This window comes from Capsicum annuum, chromosome 1 (genome assembly GCF_002878395.1).
Source record: "Capsicum annuum cultivar UCD-10X-F1 chromosome 1, UCD10Xv1.1, whole genome shotgun sequence".
NCBI classification, from domain to species: Eukaryota; Viridiplantae; Streptophyta; class Magnoliopsida; order Solanales; family Solanaceae; genus Capsicum; species Capsicum annuum.
In genome coordinates, this window is record NC_061111.1 from 216,628,263 (window position 1) to 216,633,727 (window position 5,465).

General features: G+C 32.7%; 1 long non-coding RNA gene across 1 annotated transcript; it reads left to right on the forward strand.

Annotated features, from left to right (window-relative positions):
• The first annotated feature begins 1,672 nt into the window (after positions 1–1,672).
• LOC107847658 lies at positions 1,673–4,250 on the forward strand. The gene is made up of 2 exons (XR_001667608.2): positions 1,673–2,138; positions 3,779–4,250. It is a non-coding gene; the product is annotated as an uncharacterized LOC107847658 (long non-coding RNA).
• Positions 4,251–5,465: the final 1,215 nt, after the last annotated feature.

A 5,465-nucleotide genomic window follows, 5' to 3' on the forward strand; every position in this document is an offset into this window, starting at 1 on the left:
ATAATGCTACATTTGCAACTAACTATTTTATTTGAGATGTTGTCGAGAGCATCCAAAAGGATGAAATTCTCAATTCAAAACCACAGGTGTGGACGATTCCAAAAAGGACGCAGCACAACGTGAAATTTTTTCTTAGCAGCGAACTAGGACATAGTCTAAAGAGGAATATCAAACTCTTTTGGCACGAGCTAAAAGACGACTTTCACCATCATCAAATAACACCCCTATCATAGACATGTGGGTATTTTGAGATATTTTTTGTTTCAGTTTCACGTCTGGGCAATTCTAAACTCTCACCAGAGGTAGTCTTCATCTTTTTTTGAAAATAAGGTGACAACACGCCTAGAGCTTTAGAAATTATGTCAATGTAGCTCTCAGTTGAGGGTGTAAAGGGCCCAACATTCGTGATTAAGATAAATGCAAGCCTCTTTTCCATAACTCGATACATTTTGTCACTCATCATCCGCTATTTTTTCTATCGATCGAGTCGAACTACAGACAGTCTGATTTCCCGAGTCTTGGAGATATGTAGGATGAGCTTTATGTAGAAAAATCGACTGGATTCCAACCCCCCCCCCCCCCAATCCTCTTATTTCATAGCTTTTTGGTTTCACCAAAATTTAAAACTCGGAATAGCTCGTGATTTCTTTGAAAATTGTGCTTTAAAATCAAGCTTTATGAACTACAAGTGACCTGAATTCTCATGTAACCTGAGATATGTAGGAAATCCGATATCAGGGTCCGGCCGTAACTCCGCAAAAATAATCATGCGAAAAACCAATCTCATTTAAGAGACGAATTTGTGGTCGGAGAAAATTAGGAACGCCAAGTCCCTTTGTCTAGAGTTACTTGAATCCACTCTAATCTCAATTTTAAATATTTATTTTAAGTTATTTTGAAATAAATTTCAACCCTACCTTTTGAATTTAGGTGAAATTAATATATTTAGTGTTTAGGAAACAGCCTTGAGCCGGGGGTCTTTCGGAAACAGCCTTTCTACTTCATCAGAGGTAGAGGTATGGACTGCGTACATCTTACCCCCCCAGACCCCACTAAGTGGAAATACACTGGGTTTGTTGTTGTTGTTGTTGTTGAGTGTTTAATTGTACATGATTATACAATTACTAGTTAAAGAAAATGCTTTAGAATTTATTCAGAATGAAAATTTGATTAAATTGCAAATATTCTACTTTTCTCAAGATTGATTGAAAATAAGAAATTGATGGCATAATTAGTTTCTTAATTTTTATTTATTATTATTATTATTATTATTATTATTATTATTATTATTATTGGAAAAAAAAATCAAATTGCGTTTCATTAAAAATTTATTTTAAAATTATTAAAATTGAGAAATTCGTTTAAATTAAATAAAAGATTTTATCTGGACTTTATTCGAATTTATCCAATTATGCCTATTTCATTATTACAAAATAACCATTCCTATTTTTTTGGGGGCGAGCCATTCAGCCAGCCCATTTCCCCTTCCATTTTCCAGCAACCCCCAGGCCCAAATAACACACCATCCCAGCCCCCACAATTTAATAGCAGCCCATTTTCTTAACCCACAACCAGCCCAAACAAAAATTAACCAAACAGACCAGCGGCCCAAATACCCCTGACCCGCCAGCCCAGCAACTACAACACCAGCCCTTTTCCCTTTCCTTTCCCCTAATATCCGCAAATAACAACAGCTCCCAGCCATCATCAACTTCAGAAAAATCAACAATTACACCGACACCAACAGCACCCGACAACATTATCAACAGCTACATCAATCCGTATCAGCAACATCAATGACACCCATAATTTCAACACAACAACAGTAAAACAATTTTGAAATTCAAATCTTAACTAGTTTTTCCTTCTTTACCCTTCTGATTTCCCCCAAAACGACCCTAAATTCTTCTATAAATATCCACATATGTAGAGTGATGGAAGAAGGGCTTTTCGGGGAAAATTTTGGAGATTTTGGAGGCGCGCGCTTCTGATCTCACGTAACCGAAAATCTTCGAAGAACACTCAAAGAAAAGAATCAAATTCGACGATTTGTTGGAATTTCAGTGATCGGAATTGGGTCTCGGTGGTGGAAATCGCAACGTGATAAGCTTGTTGTTCCGTTCGCTGCCCGAAAATAGGTAATACTCTTTATTCTGTTTGATAATCTGCTTTCCTTACCTATGTACTGGGCGTTTTTTTTCTTCGAGTTTGCTCACATGAACATCATGCGTTTGCTTCGACGTGGCTTAATGTTGTATATGTGAGTTTAATGTGGTATATGAGATTATTAACACATGAAGTGCTCTATATTTTAATCAAACTAAAATTTACGGTCGTTTGAAAGTTGTGGCTTAATATTGTATATGTGAGCCTAATGTTGTTATATGGGTGAAAGGATATGAACTGAATGGACGAATTTCTTCATTAGAAACCATGGCAGAGTAATTCAATTGCGAATCTGTTGAGATTTTTATGGTGTTTTGGTGTATTAAAATTAGGGAATTATTTAGTAAGTAATTAAGCCTAATGATGTATGTTAATGGCTTGACGATGCAGTAAAGATTAGCATTAGATAATGCTTCATGCATGTCTCCAAATATACAAAAGGAAATATTTCAGTTACTGGCATATCATTTCATGAGTTGATCTTTATTCTTCTTTAGCTTAATTCATTTTGTTGTATAGCCATGTGTCTAGTCCTACAAACCATATAGCTTGTCATCGTGCTAAAAGGTGCTCTTGCAAAGGCATAATTTTATTTTTTTAACATCATTCCCGATCCATTATACAGAGAGGATTTAGCATTAGCTAGGATCAATTATGTTGACGTAAAATCACTTATAGAGAGATATTAAACTAGTAATTAAACCATATACCACGTGAGAAACTATTTTTGTTTTTCCAACGTATATCACACTGCCATACACTAATGTACCAGAAAAAAGTATACATATATATTTGATATGGTTGGAAAAAACTTGATAAAACTGGAAATTTTGACATTACATTGGTCTGGAAAAGTTTATTGGATAGAGCTATGTAAAGTTAAGTATAATTTCTTTGTTTTTTGATTAAAGATTTCATACGGAGGCAAATTCTTGATGATTAAAATAAATTAAGTAATCTAGAAAGTGATTGCAAGTATATGGGTGTCATTAGATTTGTATTCTTATGGAGGTTATGACTTTACCAATATTTTTCTATCTTTTTTTTTTTTTTTAAAAGATGCATTAGTGTTAGTGATTACTTTACCATGTACTTGATTTATAGTTTTGGTCATGAACCACAGTTTAGGTATGTAGTTTGGGTGGAAATAGAGTTCTTAAGTCATTGTAGTCTTTTGTTGAATTGATTAAGTCGTATTGGTACTGGAAAACTATAAATCAGGTACATGGGGAAGTAATAACCTCTTTGATCTGAGATGTTTGGCAGGTTGTGTTTGTGAATGATGAGTTATTTGTTTTATTTTTTCCTCCTTTTTCTAAGACCGACCCTTGGAACGGATAAGTTCTAAAGAACTTGAGATTTCCCAGATTTAATTTTACCCTTAAACACGACGTTCATTCTTTTATTTTGGTGATTTTGACGTTTGAGTGCCACTGCATCATGTGATTTTCCCTCTTAACTTAACTCTTCAATAATCTCGCGGGGCTTGAAATAGAATTAGATTACTACTTACTGAATTTTGTGGGTAGCGAATTTATTTCCTTGTCTTTTATTGTATGAGTTGGCACTAATTTCGTTCATTTCTTTCATGCATGAACACTCCTTCGTCGAGTCCCTTGGACTCTCATCCCTCGCATTCTGTTGGGTTAAACCCAACTTGCATCGAGTCAAGACCCGCACCAAGTTCGAAGTGGACTAATACATGAAGTAAAATGGACTGATACAAAGCTGTACACACAAATATACAGCGGTATACTGAGGATATTCGACTGGAAATGAAAAAAGGAAACTAGTGTGCAGGTGGAAGACTAAAATATCAGCATATGTGGCTGATATACGGTCTGATATACACTATATATACACAAAAACGTGGGAAAAAGGAGCTGTAGTATACAGATGATATGTACATTGAAATAATGGACTGAAATTCATGAGATTTAGGCCCAAAATCTGGGCAAGCCCATAAATGGGCCTAAAGGACCCAATTCTAACTCTTCCTTTATTTCCTCTTCTTATTTATTTGTATTTATTTGAACACCCTAACTAATTAATTTAGATAAATCATCTACGTCGTTATAATTTTATTTTATCACGTATTTTAGTCGATTCGTGATTTTCTCACCTAATGTATCTCGTCTAAATGAATTAAAATGGTTACTTTCGATTTTTCTTCCGAAAACTAAGCTTAAAAGAAATTGTTAAGTATTTTATTAAAAATAGCATTTGTTTTGTTCATATAACTAAATAGTCTATTTGAATTAAAATAACTTCCTTTAAATTGAAGAAATTAAATTTTTTTATAGATTTCAATTTTTCATAATTAATAAAGGTTTTTAATTTAACACTCTCTTAACATTTTTTCCAAAAGTATTATCTATAATATGATCAACATTTTTTACAACGCTTAATAATAAGAAAATAGTTCCATAATTTTCTTCTTTTACAAAATAAAAATCCATTTTCCCTTTAAGTTTGAAAAACTATAGCTTAGTTTAATTCAACTAGAATTTTTCTCTTTTGAATAAATAAATGTCATTTTTCAATGAATGTTTTTAATATTTTTATTTTATATAAAATCAAGTCTTTACAAAATTAGCCATTTTTAGTTAGTTAAGTTAGTTCCTTTGGTAAACTGTTTTAAATGAACGCTCCTAAGTGACTTAAAAATCTTCTTAGGGCGTTAATTGAATCCTTACCCAGAATTTCTAGTTTTTAAGGTTTAAGGTTTGTTTCTATTTTTGAACCGTTGAAATTCTTTTAAAAAAATTTCTTGAACGCTCCTAAGTGCCTTAAAAATCTTCTTGGGGCGTTAATTGAACCCTTACTCAGAATCTCTAGTTTTTAAGGTTTATTTCTGTTTTTGAACCGTTGAAACTCTTTTTAAAAAAAAGATTCTTGATTTTTTTCTATAAAAATCAAGTGGCGACTTTGTAAATTTTCTTAAAATTATTTCAAAGTTTTTTTTAACTCTTTTTGAAATAGTTTTAAGATCAAAATTACTTTTCTCGCCAAAATGAAACCCGAAAGAGATAAAACACAAAGCAGCAAAACATATGTAGAAGGATTGAAATATTTTTCTTCCATCTTAAAAAGTTTCTTCCTTAAGCCTCATCACACCTGTGCTGCCTAGATTAGTCTTAAAAAGTTCACTCTTATAACTAAGAATTTTTTAAAATTTCTCCAAATAATCATCTATCATCTGCAGTAGTACAATGTTTCTAGCTTTTCTTATCATAGTTCTCCCAAGATACACCTTCAACTTCTTTTTTACTAGATTTTATAATTGAAAAACTCTGATG